This window comes from Somniosus microcephalus, chromosome 21 (assembly GCF_052327205.1).
Source record: "Somniosus microcephalus isolate GS21.2 chromosome 21, FLI_Smic_1.0, whole genome shotgun sequence".
Classification (NCBI taxonomy): Eukaryota; Metazoa; Chordata; class Chondrichthyes; order Squaliformes; family Somniosidae; genus Somniosus; species Somniosus microcephalus.
Genome location: NC_141007.1, coordinates 47545289 through 47570064, shown reverse-complemented (window position 1 = coordinate 47570064; position 24776 = coordinate 47545289). Strand labels below are relative to the sequence as shown.

The following is a 24776-nucleotide window of genomic DNA, read 5'->3' as shown; positions in this document are numbered from 1 at the left end:
CTCCCCTGGAGATCAGGCAAAGAAATCAGGCAAATTGCCTTTTTGCTCATTTAATTTGCACAAAGTGGACCAGGCAAATCTGAAAGCAAGTAATAATTTTCATAAAAGGAACACAGGACATCAGTGTTAACTGTGGTTCAGTTGGTAGTACTCCCGCCAGAGTTAAGGTAGCACGTTTAAGTCCTATGCCGGAGACCTTGAGCACAAAAATCTAGGCTGACACTCCAGTGCAGTACTGCCAGAGGTGCAGTCTTTCAGATGAGATGTTAAACAGAGGTGGACATAAAGATCCCATGGCACTATTTTGAAGAGCAGAGAGTTCTCCCTGGTATCCTGGCCAATATTCATCCCTCAAATCAACACCACAAACAAATTATTCAGTCATGATCACAGCTGTGGGAACTTTGAGCAAATTGGTGCATTTCCTACATTACAAACACAACTATGCTGTAATGCATTTTGGGACATCGAGGTCATGAAAGGCACTACATAAATGCAAGTCTTCCTTTGTTACAGATTACAACTGAAGTATCATTCTGCATTTGTCTTAGTTGCACCTGTTTATTATGGTAGAGAGAGAAAAAAAGCTGCAAATAAACAAAATGCAGCATACACAGGTCAGTCAGGGTCTTGAGAGCAGACAGGTCAAAGTTTCTAGCATTCTTCAGATTAACAAACAGTGAAGTTCCACTGTGCAAAGTCATCAAGAAAACATCCTATTTAGAAATCCACTAGGGCTGCAACTTAGAATGAATGAGGCACTTGGTCTAACTGCCAGCATTTTATTCCTATTAAAATGGAACAGCTCTTTATTGCCTCAACTTCTAACGTGGCCTAGCAAGACGCTTCAGTTGTATTAAACCACTATGCATTGGTTCATTAATGCAGCACCTTCTCACGGAGACTAGGAATGGGCAATAAATGCCAGCTTTGCCAGCCAACATTTAGAATGAAAATATCCTGATTGAAAAGAGATACAAGTGTATTAACTGAACTCATTAGGGAAGCAGCATATGCATACAGGATGCACTGCAGCAACTAGTCAAGGCTTCTTCGGCAACACCTCCCAAACCCACGACCTCCACCACCTAGAAGGGACAAGGGCAACAGATGCTTCAGAACACCATCACATCCAAGTTCCCCTCCAAGTCACACACCATCCTGGCTTGGACAGATTGCCATTCTTTCATTGTCTATGGGTCAAAATCCTGGAACTCCTGACAAAACAGCAGAGAGTAGCTTCTCCACAGACTGCAACAGTTCAAGACAGTGACCAACCATCAAGGGCCACTAGGGATGGGCAACAAATGCCAGCTTTCCCAGCAATGCCCATAGCCAGAGAATGAATTTAAAAATCAAGGGTCAAGGGTGATCCATGTGCACCATGCCACAATTACACTGCAGTGGCGCCAGGCTGTGGTTCAGGTCCTGAATCATACACAAGTGCTCTGTACACTATATGGGCTCAATAGTATAGGTGTTGACCTGCAAAGCTACAGCCTCTAAATCTGGCTTAGCAAGTTCCTGAACCTGGCCAGTAAACGCAAGAAACAATTAATTCAGCCAATTTCTGGAGTGCTGCATAACTCAAGTCAGGTTTCAGAGACAGGTTAAGTATTAGACATTATGCTTGGTGCATATAGAACAAATGGGCAATTGCTTTAAATAGGGAACCAATAAAAAAAAAGAGCCACCAGGGCTTTAATGAAGCCTGCAGTACTTCAGTTGCAAACACTTGAAGGAGTCGGTCAGTGCGGGTGGGGGTCTTTGAGCAAGATCTTGCTCAATCAGCAGGATGGTGAAAATCCTTTTGAATGAACACTTCAGTGGCAGCCTGCCTCTGACAACCTACTAAAGAATGGTAGGAAGGCTGGGAAAGTAAGAACTGTTAATGCCAAGGACCTCTTATTTAAAAAAAAATCAAAGAAACAGCCTCTTAGGACAGTTGGAAATGGCAGTGATCTTTCTGTTCAGTTTGTAATGCTCCAAGCATTGCCGCATTAACCCTCTGGCCCTAGTCTCAAGTTGTGATAACTAAAAAAAGGACATAGAAACAGATTAGGAGCAGGAGTAGGCCATTCAGCCCCTCGAGCCTGCTCTGCCATTTAATGAGATCATGGCTGACCATCCAAATTCAGTACCCTGTCCCTGCTTTCTCCCCATGTCCCTTAATCACTATACCCTTAAGAAATATAGCCAACTCTTTGAATATATTTAATGAATTGGCCTCAACTGCCTTCTGTGGTAGAGAATTCCACAGGTTCACCACTCTGAAGAAATTCCTCATCTGTCCTAAATGGCTTACCCTTTATCTTTAGACTGTGACCCCTGGTTCTGGACTCCTGCCATCAGGAACATCCTTCCTGCATCTAGTCTGTCAAATCCTGTTAGAATTTTATAAGTTTCAATGAGAGCCCCTCATTCTTCTAAACTCCAGCGAGCACAAGCCCAATCGACCCAATCTCTCACATAATTCCTGCCATCCCAGGTATCAGTCTGGTGAATCTTCACTGCACTCCCTCCATGGTAAGAGCATCCTTCTTCAGATAAGGCAACCAAAACTGCACACAATACTCAAGGTGTGGTCTCACCAAGGCCCTGTACAACTGCAGCAAGACGTCCTTGCTCCTGTACTCGAATCCTCTTGCTATGAAGGCCAACATACCATTTGCCTTCTTAACCACCTGCTGCACCTGCATGCTTACCTTCAGTGACTGGTGCACAAGGACACCCAGGTCTCTCTGCACTTCCCCTTCTCCCAATCTATTGCGGTTCAGATAATCTGCCTTCCTGTTTTTGCCAAAGTGGATAACCTCACATTTATCCACATTATACTGCATCTGCCCAATCACCCAACCTGTCCAAATCATACTGGAGTTTCTCTGCATCCTCCTCACAGCACACACCCACCTAGCTTTGTATCATCTGCAAACTTGGATATTACATCTAGTCCCCTTGTCTAGATTAATATATTAATAGCTGGAGTCCTAGCACCAATCCCTGTGGTACCCCACTAGTCACTGCCTGCCACTAGGAAAAAGACCAGTTTATTCCAACGCTACTTTGTCTGCAAACCAGTTCTCTATCCAAGTCAGTACCTTACCCCCAATCCCATGTACTTTAACTTTACACTCTAATCTCTTAAGCAGGTCCTTATTGAAAGCCTTCTGAAAGTCCAAATACACCACATCCACTGGTTCTCCCTTATCTATTCTACCAGTTACATCCTCAAACTAATTCATAGAGTGTGAAAAAAGCAAGCCTGAAGGCTTTGTATCTTAATGCTAGAAGCATTAGGAACAAGGTGGATGAATTAGTTGTGGAAATAGAGGTAAACAAGTATGATTTGATTGGGATTACAGAAACGTGGCTGCAGGGTGGGCAAGGCTGGGAACTTAACATCCAGGGATATACAATATTTAGGAAGGATCGGCAAAAAGGTAGGGGAGGTGGGGTAGCATTGCTGGTAAAGGAGGGGATTAATGCAATGGAAAGGAAGGATATTAACTCGGATGAAACGGAATCTGTATGGGTAGAAATGAGAAATAGCAAGGGGAGGAAAACGTTAGTGGGTGTGATATATAGGCCTCCAAATAGTAATATGGAGGTGAGGGAAGGCATAAAAAGGGAAATTAGAGAAGCGTGCGATAAGAGCACAGCTGTCATCATGGGTGACTTTAATTTACATATTGATTGGACTACCCAAATTAGTGAAAATTCTGAGGAGGAGGAATTCCTGGAATGTTTTCGGGACGGTTATCTGGACCAATATGTCGAGGAGCCGACTCGAGATCAGGCCATTTTAGACTGGGTATTGTGCAATGAGAAGGGACTTATCAGCAATCTTCTTGTACGAGGCCCCTTGGGTCAGAGCGATCATAATATGATCGAGCTCTCAGTCGAGATGGAGTGTGAGGAAATTGAATCAGAGACTAAGGTCCAGAACTTAAATAAAGGGAATTACGAGGGTATGAGACGGGAATTGGGTAAGATTGATTGGGTGGTGTTTCTGGGGGGGATTGACAGTGGATAGACAATGGCAAGCATTCAAAGATAGAATGGAAGAATTCCAGAACATGTTTATACCGGTTTGGCATAAAAATAAACCTAAAAAGGTGGCTCAACCGTGGATAACGAGGGAAATTAGGGACAGCATAAAATCAAAAAAAAGGGCATATCAACTGGCAAAAAAAAGCACCAGACCGGAAGATTGGGGGCAGTACAGGATACAGCAAAAGAGGACAAAGGGATTAATCAGGAAGGGGAAAATAGAATACGAAAGTAAACTTGCAGCAAACATAAAGACAGACTGCAAAAGCTTTTATCGGTATATCAGGAGGAAAAGACTGGTAAAATCCCAAGTCGGTCCCTTGCAGTCCGATTCGGGAGAATATATAATGGAGAATAAGGAAATGGCAGACCAATTAAACTCATACTTTGGTTCTGTATTCACAAAGGAGGACACAAATAACCTCCCAGGAATATCGGCAAACATAGGGACTAATGAGAGGGAGGAGCCGACAGAAATTAGTATCTCTAGGGATATGGTGTTGGGTAAGTTGAGGGGACTGAAGGCCGACAAATCCCCGGGGCCTGATAAACTACATCCTAGGGTACTTGAGGTGGCCCTGGAGATAGCAGATGCTCTAAGGATCATCTTCCGGAACTCCATTGACTCGGGAACAGTACCCGTGGATTGGAGGGTAGCTAATGTTACCCCAATATTTAAAAAGGGGGGTAGAGAGAAAGCAGGGAATTATAGACCAGTAAGCCCTACATCGGTTGTGGGCAAAATGCTAGAGTCCATTATTAAGGATAAAATAGCAGAGCACTTGACAAATGGGGAAAGGATCGGACAGAGTCAACATGGATTTACAAAGGGTAAATCGTGTTTGACTAATCTGCTGGAATTTTTTGAGGAAGTAACTGGTAAAATAGATGGGGGAGAGCCAGTGGATGTGGTGTACCTTGACTTCCAGAAAGCCTTCGATAAGGTTCCACACAAAAGATTATCATGCAAAATTAAGGCTCATGGGATTGGGGGCAAAGTATTAACGTGGATAGAGAACTGGCTGGCGGATAGAAAACAGAGAGTTGGAATAAACGGCTCGTTTTCGGAGTGGCAGGCAGTGACCAGCGGGGTGCCGCAAGGATCTGTCCTGGGACCCCAGCTGTTCACAATATATATAAATGATCTGGATCAGGGAATTGGATGCAATATTTCCAAATTCGCTGACGACACTAAACTAGGAGGAGGGGTGGGCTCTGATGAGGATGTCAGGAGGCTACAGTGCGATTTGGACAGGTTGGGGGAATGGGCGGATACGTGGCAGATGCACTATAATGTGGATAAATGCGAGGTTATCCACTTTGGGGGTAAAAACAGGAGGGTAGATTATCTAAATGGCAATAGATTGGGAGATGGGGAAGTGCAGAGGGACCTGGGTGTTCTTGTGCACCAGTCACTGAAGGAGAGCATGCAGGTGCAACAGGCGATTAAGAAGGCAAATGGTATGTTGGCCTTCATATCAAGGGGGTTCGAGTATAGGAATAGGGATACCTTACTACAGCTGTACAAGGTGCTGGTGAGACCGCATCTGGAGTATTGTGTACAGTTTTGGTCGCCCCATCTGCGGAAGGATGTTCTTGCCATGGAAAGAGTGCAGCGGCGATTCACCAGGCTGATACCTGGAATGGCGGGAATGACCTACGAGGAGAGATTGAATAGTTTGGGCTTGTACTCACTGGAGTTTAGAAGATTGAGGGGATCTCATCGAAACATATAAAATTATGGCAGGCCTGGACAGGCTGAATTCAGAGAGAATGTTTCCAATGGCAGGGGAGCACAGAACCAGGGGCCACAGTCTAAAAATAGCAGGCAAATCATTTAAAACAGAGATGAGGAAGAATTTCTTCACTCAAAGAGTGGTGAGCCTGTGGAATTCCCTGCCACAGAGGGCTGTGAAGGCTAATTCAATAAATATTTTCAAGAGAGAATTGGATATATTTCTGAAGGCTAAGGGGATTAAGGGTTACGGAGAAAAGGCGGGGACGGGGTACTGAACTGGTAAGATCAGCTAAGATCTCAGACGAAGATCAGCCATGATCTCATTGAATGGCGGAGCAGGCTCGAAGGGCCGAATGGCCTACTCCTGTTCCTATCTCTATGTTTCTATGTTTCTATTAGTCAAGCACGATTTACTTTTTGTAAATCCATGTTGACTTTGTCTGATCCGGTCACTGTTTTCCAAGTGCTCTGCTATTACATTTTATAATGGACTCTAGCATTTTCCCCCACTACCAATGTCAGGCTTACCAGTCTATAATTCCAGTTTTCTCTACCACATTTTTTGAATAGTGGGGTTACATTAGCTACCCTCCAATCCATGGGAACTAGGAGTCTACAGCATTTTGGAAGATGACCAGCAATGCATCTACTATTTCTAGGGCCACTTCCTTAAGTACCCTAGGATGTAGATTATCAGGCCCTGGGGATTTATCGGCCTTCAATCTCCCTACAAATACAGGAAACTTTTTAAAATCTGGCACAGAAGGGACCGACGTGGTGCTTAGCAACAGCCACACCCTTGCACAGCACAGATGGAAGGTGGCAAATACAAATGTGAAGTAAAACCTACTCCTGAATTTTGCCGATTAACTGAGATTTCTGGTTATTTAGGTGCCGGTAAATCGAAAGATTCCTGTACTGATTTCATTCAGTTCCTCCCTCATTAGACCCTATGTTCCCTGACATTTGAGGGGTTGTGTCCTTTGTGAAGACAGAGCCAAAGTATTCAATTGGTTTGCCATTTATTTGTCCCCCATTATAAATTCCCCTGATTCTGACTGCAAGGGACCTACACTTGACTTCACCAATCTTTTTCTCTTCACATATCTATAGAAGCTTTTACAGTCAGTTTTTATGTTCCCTGCAAGCGTACTCTTACTGAGCCAGGCAGTTAACTGTTGACTAAAGCAACTGGCTTAGTGTCTACCACCATCTAGCATGCTGCCAAACTAGCATCAGCACCATTTTGGTCAATTTGAAAATTACTACAACTGGTGTTAAAACTGATGCATGTTGCCGTTAGACTCCCATACCATAAAAGCTGACAGCTTTGAAAACAACATGTTAACACTAATAAGCACCTACCCTATTTTTTGCAATTGACAGAGCTGTAGAGACCTTTTTAATAGTAAAGGCTCTTTTGCCAGGGTATCACACAAGCAGCAGGCTGAATCATAATGGCCAAGGGTCATCCAAAGAATGTGGTGCATTTGCAGCTGCAAGCTCAACCAGACAACTGCAATTCACACCTGACAACTGAACTACTTTAGCAAATTGTGGCAAATATTTGTTTACAACCTGAAGCACTGGGTTCCTCTGGTCCTTGTGGGAAGAATATAGCAGTTCAGACTCACAGGAAGGCATTCCACTCAGTTTACTTGGTAAAGCAAGGTTGTAAATTATTTTAATCCTGTACAATTTAGTATTACTGAGCCATAGTTGAAAACTTCCAATGGAGAAGGCAGCTGTCATTCAATTTAAGCAGGTGTTCTTAATGGTTGTCAAGTTGTTGCATGCATGTATCTTCCTTCCACCCACCCCCCCCCCCCCCCCACCCAATACACAAGGACAAAACTCATTTATAAAGTGCCTTTAAATGTAGTAAAACATCACCAGGCACATTACAGGATCAACAAGCCAAAATGTGATGCCACAAAGGGGATTAGGACAGATGACCAAAAGCTTGGTCAAATCTATGCAGTGCTTTGCACAGTCACATCCAATTGAGAGCACTGAATAGCAATAGCTGTATACACAGAAAATGCTGGAGATACTCAGGTCAGGCAGTATCTGAAGAGACAGGCAGTATCTGGAGAGGAACAGTTAACATTTCAGGTTGATGACCTTTCGCCAGTTCTGATGAAAGGTCATGACCTGAAACGCTAACTGTTTCTTCAGATACTGCCTAACCCGAGCGTCTCCAGCATTTTTTTGTTGTTTTTATTTCAGATTTCCAGCATCTGCAGTATTTGCTTTGTTGCTGCATCTGACCCTGTGTATACAGCTACATTAGGAATTGACAATAGGGTTATTATTTCTACAAGTACTGTTGCTGCACTCAAGACAATGAAAATACTTGGGGCTACAAGTAATACATATTCATGAAAGATTACCTCAAGGGAGAAAGACAGATGCAAGGTTTAAATTAGATGCAACTAATACACAAGCATAGTTACCATTGTGGACAGTCTGCTGGGACAGAAGTGCTCCCACCTCCTGCCCCAAAATTGGAAATCAGCACCAGCTTTTCCATTCATCTTTTTCCACTTCCTTCTCTAGGAAGAATTACTAATGGATAAGAAAGGCATGAATGGAAAGAATGTGTTGCCTTAAATAGAAGGCGATCTTTGTCATTAACCTCGGCAAGTTAGACTCTGCTGTGCTTAGACAGAAGATTTTTTCTGATTTTCCTTGGACACAGTGCAGCATATGGTTTCAAGTTTCAAACAGTACAATGCTGAAAAACTGACTGCAATAGGAGGGAAGCACACCATGGAATTTTTTTTACAGGCAGTAGGTTAAATAAATGCAAGCAGATGTAGTAACTACTCAAACTAAGCTCAATTTCCCTTGGTATGATAATATAATGCTCTACATGTTTAACACCCCATGTGCAGGTATGTGCATAGGATGACAGTTTCCACATGTACAATCATCCTAAAAATGCATACAGCGATCTAGATTTTAAACTAGAGTAAAAATAGATTCAGTTGTAATTGCTACAATCATGCTGAAGATGCATGAGCAGTTTTATGGGAGATATCAGCAAAAAACTTGCAGACTGTGTTAGTATTGTAATCATGCCAGTAACAAGCCCTGCCTCCAGCATACAGTACCTACACTGAAAGTCATCTTGTGCTAGTTTTGGAAAGTATGTAGCTGTTGCCAGGTGAGGTTTAATAGTAGATATAACGGATTTGTTAATTCAAGAAACAATTAAGCAAACACATTGCGGGCAATTTTAAGCTAACCTGCCAGTCAGGAAACTGCTGGGCTCGGGTGCAACGCTGGATTTACTACCCCTTCCCCGATTTGACACTCCACTTAAGTCAATGTAGATTAATATTGGGCAGGAGGGGCAAAACTGGCATTCCACCCAATCTGGTCAGTTTCCCCATTGCCAAGTTTTACCTCCATCACCTTTACAACAGGTCCCTTATTGGGGTGAGCTGTGGGGAGGCAGCTACATTTTAACAGTCAAAAGGAACATAGGAAATTGCAGGACTGGAAAAAAAATGGAATAAGCTCATCTAGCCATTCCAAAATAACAGAGCCCTTCAAAGTTCACTGACTCAATTAACTATCCAATGCTTCCTAAAGATTGGCATATTAAACAAAGTTCAATACATATACTCTAATGTTTAAACTAGAGGAAAAAAGCTTTAATGTGTGTCAAGAGTGTAATGTATAAGCAAGTCCTTAAATTGGTCGAATTGCCTTGAGCAATACCCAGGTGCCATGAACTCCAAGTAAACTCAATTCATTCATTCAATGCTGGTTCCGTCCTTTATAACAAAGCTTTGAATGCCTATTACCCAATATTTTGGTTGTGGCAGAAATGACAGCAAGTGACACGCATTAGTGAGTCAGATCCTTTTTTACTGTCAAAATGCTTTAAACTATTAAGAATTACCTCCAGAAGAGAGATTTGACAAGTTCTTGCCATGAGTTCCTGTAGTTTAAAATTTAAAAATTTGCCTCAAGCTACACAAGATTTCCATGACTATACAATAACTAGGCTTTACAATTATTTTTGAAAGACAGGAACTAGGACATAGCAGAGGATTGTCTTCCACTGGTACTTAATTTATGGAGGACAAAAATCAGGACTAATCAGTTTGCAGCTGTTCCATGGATGTGATTTTGTCCAGTAACTTTAAAATCCAAGCATGGAGAAGTCAGTGACTCCTATCTGTCTTCCAGGAGGAAGGGAGTCAATAATGTTGATTTTCCCCCAAGTGCTTTGGGTTACCTGGTTGGTTTTCTTTATCTGCTTGGAGGAACATTTGTGCACAGTTGAACTCAAATTTTTCTCCATTACTTAAAGTATGTCCTTTGCTACATCAACTATAAATTACTAAGACATGGAGAAAATTAAGCTTATAATGCCTGGTGTTCAAATAGAATATCGATCAAATGAAAATCAATTAGATAGGTGTGAAGAAAAAAAACAGCAGTTTTGGTTTACTGAAGCCATGTGATTAACATTTTGCATGTTACAATATTTTATTCACACCATCACAATTATCCCTATGAAGAAAGGGTTAATCAGAATGACCTAAATGTGCCAAGCCAAGACCACTATTGACTTTCCTTCATTTTAATTTTAACTTTTAGCCTTTGAGAAATGATTCAATTTTAAAGTGACTAACATTCCAGCAATGCCCAGTTACAGTATGAAGTAATCACTTTAAGGTGGGAATTAGAGGTACCATTACATACTGGTTCAGAGGCTTCAGGGATCACCAATAATGGGTGAAGGACAAAAAAGTTAGTCTTGCAAAAGGAAAGCATCTGGGCATTCTCTTTAATTAGTCTCTGTTGGGGAATTAATCAATGATGGCTGGTACAGAATCAAGGACACAAAGGTTCTTGTCCAGTTAGTTTCTCCTGTTGTCAAAACTTAACGTACATCATGTAATGCAGAAATGTACAAATTGTCAAATAGTCAGGGTGAGATAAATGTATAAGTGACCAACTAATGAGTACTTGGATTTGTAAGGGTTGATTGGCTAACACTTCAGACCTGTAATGTATTGGAGTCCCAACCATCGGGTATGGTTGTAAGTCTATGTTGCAGTATTGTGGCGTGTGCTGTATGTTTAATAAAACACATGACTTAAGTACCTTTTGATGAGATAGAATATCTGATCATAAATAAAAGCATCCTCCAATATCTTCAAGCATTCAGAAGAATCTTAGTTGCAATCTTATTTTCAACCATAAAGACCACAATTTATTTGAAATACACTAGTTCAATAGAGCCTTCCTGAAGTGTTGTGCCCAACACTGAATGTAGTGCTCCAGATGGGGTCTGAACAAGGTACTGTACAACTGAAGCATCACTTCCTCCCCATTGTATTCCACCCTGCTTGACACTGCATTAGTCCTTTGGATAATTTTTGTGCTTGCGCATTAGCTTTGAGTGGTGTACTCGGACACACAAATCCCTTTGTTCCTCCGCAGACACTAATCACAAAAATAAATCCACGTATCTTAGATCCAAAGTTGCTGATCTTGCACTTCCCCATGCATGAACATGATCTGCAAGTCCCTTTGTAATTGCTCACATCTACACAACTTCATGTAATTTGCAAACTTGGATATATCCTTAATCCAAGTCATTGATATAGAAGAAAAGCAAAGGTCCCAGTACAGATCCCAGGAACACATTTGTCATGTACATTTCCTTTATCTCTACTCAGTCTCCAAGCTCCCAGCCAGTTACCAACTTTTAATAAAGACTCCTTTGGTCACAAAATCCAAGTAAAGGCTGCACAGAGATAGATGATTGCTGATCCAAGGATAAATTTTAAAAAAAAAGTTACTTGTTAAATCAATTATGGCCTCTAAAAGCTTTGGTACCTACCTATACTGGATCATACAACATTTGTGAAAAAGACCAGTGACATGAATGATGCCATTCATGTAGAAATGACTTATGAAATATACTGGGTGGCCTGCTGGTGGTACTGTCCAGGGAGAGTATAAATACTCTGGCACAGGCCCAGCTTGCTCAGGACATTGTAAACAGGAACTAGCGAAGGACTTCCATGTTATAAAACAGTCAATTAAAGCCTTTTTTAATACTCTGACCAAGTGCCTAGTAGTTTTCTTAAGTCAACCAATACTTTACTTAAGTAGACCAGTCTACTCAAGGTATGCTTATAGCACAAGGCATTTGACAGGCTTAATTCAACTTTTACCTAAATTCTTCTCTCCCAACCATTCCATTCCATTTCTCACTGTACATTGGTTGTTCCTTGTACACTTCACCCACATCCCAATTCTCCCAGTCAAAAAATGGCTTGTGGACTTTACACAACACTAAACTGTGCCACAAAATGGGTGCAGAATCTGTTTTTTCCCCCTTCAGGGGAAAATTTCAGTCTGCTCCTCTCCCACCAGCAGAGTTGAAAACAGGCCATTTTGTATATGTTGACTTTGAATCAACAACAGCAGGGTGATGTTACTTTTGACCACTGCAACAAAGTCAATTTGAGAGTCAACTGATTACAAGGTCATTTACAATCTCAATTCGTTCATTAGTCAAGGAAATGCAATAAACTGTGCTGAAAAGCAGGTATTTGTAAGATGTGCCATGAGTCTGATGGTAATTTTAAAGTTTTGGGTATAGGCAGAAGCAGCTATAAACATAAATCTCTGCTTCATGTTAAAAGGTGCCAACAGACCCCCAAGAGCAACTGTTGGGATCCCATGAGTTCTATTCCCATGTTGTATCATGTCCAAGTGAGCTGGAGGAGGGAGAAAGAAAGGGAGCTGGCAGTACTGTGCTCTGGAGTTGGATCAGGAGCTAGCTCTGGAATGGAGGCACTTTTACACTGAACATTGAAAAAAGTTTTGCAGCAACCGAGAGCTACTACAACAGCTCCCTAAAACTAACCCAATGCTGACCAAGAGATCTGGCCAAATAGAAGGAATATACTGCTCAATAAACACAACCAGGCCTTAATGAACCACTCAGGCATTCATTCTGCACTAACCTATTCCCAGAAATGTAGTTTTAAGGGTGCACGGAATTAATTTATTTGCCTGCCATTGTCTTGTTCATGACAGGAAGACACTTCTTTCCAAAGCATTTAAACATAGGCACTGTAAAGTTGCATGGAGTTATGGTATTACTCAAATTAAAATCAAACCACCTGGAAGCTTTTAGGCCCTCAAAGTTGGAGCTGTAAAGTATGCTGGGGATTAGGTCAAAAATACAGCCAAAGGGAATTGAAGTCTAATTTTGAATTTGAAGTTGGAAAAGAAATTGCAAAACAATTCAAAGATGGACATAAGTAATGTGTCTGCACCAGGTTGACTGAAATATTACAGGGCAGGGGGAACAAGCAGGGATATGAAATGGGAGCAGATGGCACCCACAGAGTATGGGACCACCAGTTCCCTGGTAGCCACACTGAAAATATAGTTTGACACCATTGAGTTTGGTTTTTGTGAATGGAAATCATTCACTCCTCTATTCAGCAAATACATTATAATTTCAGGACAGTGTCCTCCTCTGCATAAACTTGTGCCAGGTTAACAAGCTTTAAAACAAAGTGCAAACTTGAGCTGCGAGGAGAAAAAAAAAGACAATTGGAAGTGTCTTTAGTTTGAAGGGAGAGTTGATTGGAGGATGGCAAGTCCCAGTAAATGAGCTAGGACAAGAAATTTAAAGTAGGACTGTGGAAACATAGCATGTCTAGAATATACACATACAGTAGGACAATCACAAAAAATTCAATTCACTTTACACCACAAAAGATTGAGAGAGATGGTTAGGAAAAGTATGCAAAAATTAAAACTGCCAATCTTGCATGGTTTTGAATCAAACATTATTTTTAAAACCACTAATGCAAGAGCCTTCAGCTATATATGGGAGCTTGTTCTGTCTTGGAGTGATTCCATGGTTTATTATGGTATCAGAAGTCTACTACATTCCACATCCTAGAGGGGGGACCGAGTCATTCTTAGGGCAGCGAAGTCATTAACATGTTAATATTTACATGGAAAGGAATTATGACTAATTAATAAATGCAGAATGCAACTGAAGGCAGTAATGGACCTGCAACTACACCATTAACAGCTATTTGTTGGGCACTGCCAATGTCTACAAGATAAAGAGCCGACAATACACTTCACGAAATAAATACTTGGTCGGTCAGTCAGCTTTCCAAAATATCTAAACTTTGTTATTCTACAAACTGTTGGAGACCAGTTAACTGCACAGAATTTAACTTAGAATTAGAATCAAGTTACACTACATTTTAAAATTTTTTAAGTACAGATAGCTTACCTCCCATCAACTTGCATATTACATATACATTAAACCAGTGATTTTGGTGTGTATTAATACCTTCAGTACCTCAGGATTAGATACTTCATGCACGCCACTATAATGAGTATTACATTTATAGAAGTCAAAACAAAGCACATTGTTGCACAATTCAAAAAAGGAACAATCCCTACCAGAAGCAACTTTTGTTGCAGTTGCTAGAATCAGATGGTGTACCTCAAAGTGCCACCTGTAAGTGCAATTTTGAAGCCAAGGGTGGGTGGAGGGGAAAAAAGAGAAAGCAGGACTGTTCTGGACCAATGAACATTTGTGTGCAGATAACAATAACCACCACCAGAGGGTGCTAACAGTTTGTATGCTGGAAATGTCATCTGATCTTTTTCTTCCTGTGTGAGGTCATTTGACTTTTGTTCCTTTCTTCCCGAGAGGTCATTTGACCTTCCTACCTTTCTTCCTGTAGGCCCCAGGAAGCAGTTTTGCTAGGAAAAACCTGACTTGCGTAATGGAGAATCTGCCATGAGAGGTTCCATTCACAATCCACTGTAATCTGATTTCATGTGTTAGGCTAAGCGCAATATCTGTGAGTATCTTTGTTCCTTAGCATAATAGCAACGTTGTCAGAGTAATATTTTGATAATACTATGTTTATAAAAGGTTAATTTGATAGTTATAGAAGTTAGTCCAAATGTTAGTTAGTTATACAATTAGTCCATTCTACTGTTGTAAATATGTTTATATCTTATGTAATATCAAATGTATAGTACTCAGTTTATGTACAAAACATACTTTGTCTTTGTTTAGTTTCACAAATTTGTTCAAGTAAAGCTTCAAAACAGCAACCGGCTTCAGAAGAATTATTTTTGAATGTGTGTTTAACTTGCTAGATAGGAGCACATCTAGTACAAGGACAGAACAAAAATAAAACTTTGATAATTGCAACGACTGACAGTTAAGGACACTTAAATTGTATGACATGCTGATGTGGATAGATCAATTTAATCTCTGTTGCTCCCAATTAACATTAGGGAGGCTGCAGTGCCCTTCACACCCATCATCCAATGTCAAAGATTATCACAGGGCACAAGTGCATGATCGGTTGTATCATTTTCCAAGAGGCATTAATATTTACCTCATCCTACTTACAAATAACAATCACTACTTGGCCTGGTGTGGAAGTCAGCATAGCTTCTAAATAACAGTTACGATAGTGGATCTTGATTCTGTCTTCACTTTCACTCCCACTTGGATCATATGGCACTGCCTGGTTATCCAGAGAGCTTTTAACATTACACAAATTCCTAAATTTCCAGCTGAACTGGAACAGTGTCTTAAAAAAAACCATGAATTCCTTACACCAGTTCCATAGTGCAATAATTCTACTGGTCAGTCTTCACTGGTTACAGTTGCTCAGCTGGTGGGTTTACTTCTATTTAGGAGTTTGGGAACTCAATTCATGAGTGAGCATGGCCCACAGCACAAAATTGCCCCTAATCAGAAACCTCAATTATAAAAATGTGGCTGCATTAGGGAACTTTTAAAAGTCACATTGGAGGGTATGGAGTACTCTTCAGGAGGTTGAGACCAAGGCATATTGCTGGAACAAAAAGGGATCTTTATTCTACATTAAGCCATCAGTATTTGGTTCCATTTGCAATTCCTCAGAATGCCTGCATGCAATACCTGGACAACAAATTGAGGCCTGGTCTGATAAATAGCAAGTCATTTGTGCCACACAAGTGCCAAGCAATGACCATCTCCAACAAGAGCATCTAATCACACCTTTTTGGCATTCAATGGCATTACCATCACCAAATCCTCCACTATCGACATCCTGGAAGTCAATGACTAGAAACTCAATGGAACCAGCACCAATAATTGACTAGAGCAAAATTCAGTCGACACCACCAGCCTTTAAAGCTACAGACCAATTACTGAAGATGTGGGTACCAGGGTCAAAATAAGTTGGATGGGCATGTAAATTTCAACAAAAAACCTGATATTCACTAAAAAAGCAAATCAAGCAGGTTTACAGCATGGGAGGATTAATATATTCAAATACTAGGAACAAAATTATGCTGGATACTGAAATGTTAATGCAGTCCAAGAATTAAACTAAAAACACTACTGTAGTACGCCAAGGTTAAGCACTTCCCAACAGAATCACTGTTTGGCTTATGAAACCACACTTGTTGGCAAAAATGCATTGTTACTGGGATTAATAGCGAGTTTCATTATCCATCCTCACAGCTGACTTACATTCTGAATGCTTTAAGTGTGCTAGAAAATATTCACAGGATTTCAAATTATACCATATATATTCATGATCAGCCTCATACAAAACAAATCAGGCTTTGGTCAGTCAGTTATCTCCTGATTCACAATCTAATTAGAACAATGCAAATTCCTGCTCAGATATTCTCATGTTAAGCACACTGGAATTCCTGGCTGAGCAGACATTTTTAAAGAGCACGGTGTTGGCAAACTTTTTTTTGCTGATGACAAATTGCATCAAGTCACTTGTGTATAGGACATTGCTACAACGAGAATAATTCACAGCTCTTCAAACAAAAAAAAAAAGTATTTTCCCCATGGACACAGTCCCTTCAAGAGTTTTAAAAAATTACACTGCCCACCCATGGCCCAGTCTTCATTAAATCAGATCTCCGAATCCAGTAAATGCTGCACTTGTAGGAAACGTCAGATCCCTAGCTGAAATACTGAGGTCGAGTCAGTCTGATAATTAAACGAAGTTTAATGTAAACTAAAGAACAACGGAATGCAGGAGAAACAAACAGGTCTTTTCTTAAGGCTGGCTTCACGAGGTCTAACCTGAGAACCTCCCAGCCTGACGTTTCCTGCCGTTTGGGATGTCACGTGACCATGATGACGTCATCGCGCTGGTTCTGGAACTTACCGAGAACAGGTTATTTACAAACAGTAAACACACGTGCTGTAGCACTCTGTTAAAGGCAGTTATATAGTCATATACAGGAGTCCCTTGGTGGCTTTGCCACACACCCACTGACATTACAATGAACCCAGGTCAGACAGTCAAATAATAAATATAGCTGGCCTTGCTTGTGCGTGCGGGGGGGGGGGGGGGGGGGGAAAAGAAAAAAAATTGGAAAATCAATATGGTTCAAGATCAACAAGCTGTCAGCTGAGCCAGTAGGTGTTACTTTGTAATTGGAGTTCGGTTTGGGAAGCAATGACGAGGAGAGGACCGACAGGAGGCCGATCCAGCAAAAGTACAAGTTGCCAATGCTGCTCACAGCAGGAATGGGTGAAACTACATAGAGAAAAGTCCTCCACTTGTTCATTTACATCATTCACAAAACTTTGGATCATACCAACAGCAGCAACCCCAATCAAGGCAAAGAGGAGGAAGCATCACTTAGGCATCCATTGCCAGATCTGGTTTGATGTCAAGGGAGCTCTTTAGAGATATGCTGTCCTCAGATTTAAAAACAGCCACTGCTTTTGGAGTCATCCTGGAGGGCAAACCAACTCCCATGCTTTCTCCACCCCCCCACAACCTCAAACACTGACCATGACCACCTCCTTAGGCCCATCTCCTCCATCTTTGCCTCTACAAGTGCAAAGGACTCTTAGTTATCAAGAGCACCCAGCTACCTACATGCTTTTGCTCTCTTGCCCATTAAGCCATACCACCCCCAGTCTCCTTACCATTGAGTGAATCTCTAGTTTTTCCACAATACTCATCACCCACACACCTACTCCCTCAAACCAATTCTATTAAATCCTTGATCACTTAACTTCCCTCCCTGGCCTCATGCACACTGAATGTAAAGCTGCTTTACAGCCAATGAAGTACTTTTGAAGTGTAGTCACTGTTGTAATGTAATAAATGCAGCAGCCAATCTGCACACAGCAAAATCCTACAAATAGCACTGTGATAATCAGCTTTAGCAATGTTGGTGGAGGGATAAATATTGGCCAAGACACTGGGAAGGACTCCCTGCTCTTCTTCCAAATAGTGCCAAGAGATCTCTTGCCATTGAAAGGGGCAGATGGGGTCTTGGTTGAATGTCTCATCTGAAAGATGGCACCCTCAACAGTGCAGCACCCTCACTGCACCAGAGTGTCAGCCTAGATTCTGCTCAAGTCTGAGTAAGACTTGAGCCCACAACCTTCTGACTCAGATTTATGCATTTTAATCTGAAACACTAATTCTATATTCAACATGGAAAATAATAAAATTACATAGCAGCCAATATGGTTCAATGCATCAGACAGACATTCACTTTATTCCCCTGCAAAGAATGAAAAGCAAAATGTAGATGTATACCAGACATTACTACCCTGAAGCTCAGCAACTTGATTTTTGTTTAAAGCTCTTAATAGAAATAAAGCCCTTTGATGTTGACCATATTTACACTGCTTACCAATAAGGAGGCTTTTCTATTGTAGACATCACACAACCCCTAAAGAGAAGTGTTATTTTGGATAAGTTCAAGAGGATTCTGCCCTTTAAGTACCAACCTCAAGCATTTCTGGCACAAGAAAAAAGTGAAATCACAGTAAAGGAATATTGTTGAGTCATGATTCAGAGAGCAACTGGTGTTACTCAAAGCACATTACCATTTATGGTAGTGCTTGAGTTTTTAACAACAGATGCTAGTCATCACTATGAACAAATTACTTCTGCCAAATGGTGAGGGACCACTGCAACTACCTAAATAAACCAATCATCCACATGTCAAACACAAAAGTAAACCCAGCCCTCTGAAGTAGGATACGAGGCTACATTAACTTTGGAATATTCACTCATTCCAATGACATTGCAGTGTGGAACACTATTCTGGTTAGACATGTCAGGCAGCAGAAGTGTGCAGAAAGAGATTTAATTTACGATACTGTACAAGTGGTGCAGTATATTGCCAAGCTACTAGGCTATGCCGCACAAGATGAAGGTTGCAGGGCCCAGTTACTGTAGATCACACTGGCAATCCCCAATCTTGGCTAGGTCAAAGGAGGAATATACTTCACACTCCCCTTTCTCTCTGCCACCACCTGAAGTGCAGTTGCACACCTCCTGACATCCAGTCAGATACCAAACACAAGCAGCTTCCCTATACTGGGGAGGATTTTCTTCAGTGCTCACTGATTGCACACAAAATTACCAATATCTGCTCTTCATCCTGGTGCAGGGTGCCCACCAGACTGACCCAAATACAAGGGTCAGATTGCTAAAATGCATCTCTGCTGCAACAATTGAAGCCAGTGGCTAGGGAACAATGTGGAGGTTAGAATATTTAGCTTTTGCCTATACTGAAAGTCAGTTTAATTAGAGGAACCGAGCTAACAATTCTCAATATAGGAACTGAGGTAAGCTGGGTGGAGATCATAAGAAATTGTACACATGCTGTGGAAGGAATAGACTAGATGGCTGACTAGCCCTTTTTCACTAGCCTTTATTTTGAAGCTTGAAATATAAACTACTGACCAATGATTTAAAAAAAATTGACAAACCAAAAACTGAAGGCCTCTGATAAGAGCAACACTGCACTCAAGGGGTTGGGTTTTATAGGCAAAGCAAAACAGCAGATGCTGGAAATCTAGGTTGAGTGTTAAGACTGTTGAAGGGAAAAGTAGTGTTTGGCACCAAGAGGAAACAGAACTTTGAGGTAGCTTTGGCAATTTTTTTTTTTGGGGGGGGGGGGGGGGGGAAGAAAAGAGAAAGAGAACCACAAAGTAGTTCTATTTGAAATCAGGGGCTACTGCAATTGCCATGAACATAAAAACTTTGGTGGGAGGCCATATGCTGCTGCCCATTTTGAAGTGCATGGTGCCAGGGCTTTGAAGATAAATAAATAATTTGAGAGTCAACAGCAGCTTCCATAAGTACTGGTGCAAGGACAATGTTTTGCATGGTAAAAAAGGTAATCATAGGGTAAAGGTTAACACTACCAAATCTCTAAAAAAAAAATGTTAATATAGATTAGAAAGACTAGAAAAATAAATGGCAAAGAACCAGGCTAAGATTAGAGGTACACATTGACAATAGAACAAGTCATTTTGTGGACAGAAGATCAGACAGGATTTAGACTTTGTTTATATTGCTAGAACACAATGGAGCAATCAAAGCAGACAGCATACCATACAACTGATGGAAGGACACAGTTTGACAAGCTGGACCCAGTTTGAGCAATTGGGAAAGGTCAATTATTTTCATTATCACTTTTCCAGTTAGTTTAGTTTAACCACTCATGAATATTTTTCATCTAACTGGAGTCTGCCAATTTCCAAGGCACTCTTATTTGCCAATCACAGTATTTGCAGCCCACCGAGATGGTAATTTCTACATCAGCTAGGAGAGTTCAAAAATGCAATAAAGGTCCATTTTCCTCCTCTGCCCATAATTTAAAAGCATTAGTCCAAAAAGAGGTACAAAATATTTAGACAAGCTGACTGGAGCCACAGGAGTGGCATCAGGGCAGAGAAATTACTAAAAAGGGATTTTTAAAAAAGATGCAATTATTTAGCAAAATGTCTTCCCTACTATATAGATTTCCTTGGATACTTAGAAAAATGTTCAGGCAAAGTACAACTTGTAACTGCTGAAATGGCCTCTAGCTGCTACAAGTCCCTTCTTCCCCTCCCCCTTTCAGTGCAAGACTCCATTTATTACAGGCCAACATTCTGCAATTAGTTGTAACCAACTCGCAACTGAACATCTTGGACAAGAGAAATTTACTACAAACAGCACAATCTGCTCTTAATGCATTTTTCAAGCAGTCTGTAGGTAGCAAATAGTGAATGTGAATCTTCAGTTATACTTTACACAAGACTTGTCACACCATTGATCAATGAATATAATTCCCATAGAGTCAGTAGATACAGTACCTGGAATATACATTGCACTATTACAAAGATCAGATTCCACAACCAATTGGAAGAAAGGTTTCATCAAAACCATGTGGTACAACTAGCAAAAATGTAGAAATGTTTTTTTGTTATATTTCAGAACCAACACCTGGTTTTTAGCCATCTACTATTTTGCCTGGGGCAAGGTATAAAAGATTCAAAGAGAATTGCTGAAACAGCCACTTCCATTTTATAAATACAACCTACAGACAATTTTAACAAAAAACATTTTGCCCAAACCAGTGGCTTCTACAGAAAGAAGCTTCATGTTCACCCCAGATTTTTTTTTTTTTTTGCAATCCAAGTCTTTTACACAAGAAAAATATATGTGTTAGATATTACACAATGCATACCAGATGTTTGATTAAAAAACCGAGAAAGTCAATTCATGGAAACTGCATCCGTAAGAAGCGGCAATGTACCTAAAGGCAACTGGGGGTCAAGGTCAAGCTCGTTTATTATTCACATCTTCTACAAAAGTCCAGTCCGTCAGTCAATACATAGTATTCAACTATTTCATTAACCAAGTGTACCTCCCAAACCCCAGACTTCCCAAACCCCTGACTTTCAACATTTGGCCTCACTAATTCAGGTCTAGAAATAAATGTATGTCTCCCATTCCCAGTCAGTAAAATGTCTAACTGTATTTATATATTTGTAGTGAACAATTATGTGCTGCACACCCTTGCTGTTTCCATAATTAAAAAAAAAAAAAATCAATCTAGCCTGGTGACATGCATTAGACCTTGGATAAAACTCAGTGCGCAACACAAGAAAAGCATTTCACTTAATTTTTTTACAATATTATTTTAGTAATGCCAGGTTAGAAAGGACTGGGTCATCTATTGATAGCTTTGACAATTAATGTTTGGGCAGCCTGCAATAGAGTAAGCGATCATCTCGAACAGCAACAGCAGCTGGGTCAACAGCACTGCACATGTCCAGAGACTCAAACAGCAAGAGTACAAACCCAGTTGTCTAACTGCATGGCAAAAAGTATGAGTTAATGTTGACTAACACTATTCATGGCAAAAGGAACAAACAAAGCAGCCATTTACGAGGAGGCTCAGAATGAGCTATTTATAGCAGGTGGGGGTCACAGACCCATTCATAGTGAGTTGTCTGGCAGACAGTACAATCGGACAACATTCGTCGAGATTCATCAGCAAAGACTCCCAATTCTCTCGTGTTAACTAGATCAGTTCCACCATGCATCTGTCACTGTACCATGGCTTGTATTGTCAGTTCTACAGGGTTGATCGAGAAACTTAAAATTGTTGCAGAACAAAAGCAGTTTCTTCAGCCTAAGGCAGCAACAGCACTCAAAGCTTAACGTTAAGATATAGAATTTCAATTCCTGGATAAACCCCTCAGTATCCTTTACCCCACCCCCAAAAAACAGTTACATACAGCTGAGCAGTAGTACGGACCAGTCTTTCTAATCTTAAATAGTCAGTACCTACCAGAAATGAACTCTGCTGGTTTTCCTGTAGAGAATCCAAATCTCAGCATGGACCCTAATACACGGAACCAAAGATAGCACCTTTCAGATTCATTTCACATTTTGACTACAAATATCTAGCTTTTCTTAGCCACATATAACCTAAAGTTTCAGACTTGCCAGTTACTTCTAACATCTCCAGACAAAATTGTCTCCCACTCATAACAACTGGGATTAGTCAGTGGTCACCATGCCAACATAACCAGCATTCCTCTTATGAAGGGAGCATTCAGCTGGGCCACCAAATGGTGCAGCAATCAATCAACCCTTGTTTGCCTAAAAACCTGGCTGCAACTGATCCTGCTCGAATGCAGCAAATGGAGAAATCAAGCACTGAACGAGTAACAAGAACCAGTTCTGTTTTTTGTACGACCTCTGACCAACACAAGGCATCATAACAGGCTCTCAAGTCTGGCTTTCTTCAAATAGCAGTAACTTGGAACAGTTATATCCTGTTACAGTAGTACTGCTTTGTACATTTTCCTGGATTCAATTATGACTAAACAACTTGGTTAATACAGCTGTTTGATAATCTTATACAACTTGATAGAACATTTACCACTTTCTGCAACCATCCGATTTTCCTAGCAAACCCACTGAAGTAAAACTTCCTTTAACAGATGAGACAACATTTCACCTCCATACTGTCAATAATTTGCAGGGGTCTAAATCTACTAGCAATGAGCAAGGAAGTTTCACCAAATCAAAATGCTTGCAGGCTGCAACTGCAGAGAACAAAAACTTACTTTTAGAATGGCTATTGTGCAGGAAAGATGTTCCGTTCATCAATCACTGCTGTGCTCGCTGACCTACATTGGCTCCTGGTTAAGCAATGCCTTGATTTCAAAATTCTTATCCTCGTTTTAAAATCCCTCATGGCCTCACCCCTCCCCATCTCTAATCTCCTTCAGTGCCCCACCCCTGCCCCAAGTATCTACGCTCTAATTCTGCCCTCGAGCACCCCTGATAATCGCTCAACCATTGGTGGCCGTGCCTTCTGTTGCCTAGGCCCCCAAGCTCTGGATTTCCCTGCCTAAATGTCACTGCCTCTTCCCTCCTTTAAGACACTCCTTAAAACCAACCTCTGACCAAATTGTGTCACCTGCCTTAATTTCTCCTTGGGTGGCTTGGTGTCAAATTTTGTCTTTTAATACTGTGAAGCACCTTGGGACATTTTACTATGTTAAAAGAGCTATATAAATACAAGTTGTTGTACACTCATCAGGGATCAAATATGCTCAAGCAAGTCCATTGAGAGTTGTGGCTTTTAAAATTAGTGAACCCTATACAATGGTATTTTTCCAATTTAGTTGGTTTAAATAAAAACATTGCTGTGGATACACCTCAAAATAGCTGCCTAATTCAAAGTGTGGCAGTTCACATCTAGGCAGATGTGTTAAAAATATCAAAAATCATCAGGCAGTCAGTTCTAATGCTTCTTTTTAAGCAGTCATTTCATGTGGGTAAATGTTATGACTTGAGCCTGCTCACCAGTAGTGAATTTTTAAAAATGGGCACTGTACATCATGTAGGAGGTATTTATATTAATTAGGGTGTTTGGATATATTTGCAGAAATTGACAGCTGACACTTTGGTACATTTCAGTATTTTGAATCTGTCAGTCAAACTCTCATTTGGACTAGTTCATGAGAATATACCCCATTAAACTGGACTGAAAACAGCTGTAATAGTGAATCATGTACACTAGTAATATAAAAGCAAAATATATTTATTCCAAATTCATTCTTGCTTATATACTCATGCATTTTTGGCCTCCATGTGATTCACTGAAGCATCACAAGCTGAATGGTATTATTCTACATGGTATTATTCTACATGACATGCCACAGGAAAGCAGTTTGGAAGGACTGGTGGAGAACACAAGCAGAAGCAAAGATTACTTCCCTGTTAAATAAATTAGAAACTGGGCTGTACATAGAGGGGAATTGAGCATAGATCACAAAAGGTGATGTTTGTACAGTGAGCGGGATCAGCCTTACCTGGAATACAGTGCACAATGCTAGCCACTATATTACAAGGTATTTTAGATATTGTAGAAGGTGAAAACTGGAATTAGGCACCAAAGTTATGTGGGGAAGCTTCAGAGGCTCAGTCAGAAGTGTGATGATACTCACTTCCCTGAATGGGTGCACCTGCAACAGAGGAAGACTGACACCATCCAAGACAAAGCAGTCCATGTTAGTGTGGTGTGGTATTGGCTGCCATGTTTTCCCACATTACAGAAGTAATTGAACTTCAAGTATTGCATTGGCTGTGAAGCACTTTAGAATGTTCTT

At 40.8% G+C, this 24776-nt stretch overlaps 1 protein-coding gene across 1 annotated transcript in view; it reads right to left on the bottom strand.

Moving 5' to 3' along the window:
• Positions 1-24776, bottom strand: part of mxra7 (matrix-remodelling associated 7) — a 107245-nt gene that overhangs the window by 60187 nt on the left and 22282 nt on the right. The window lies entirely within an intron of this gene.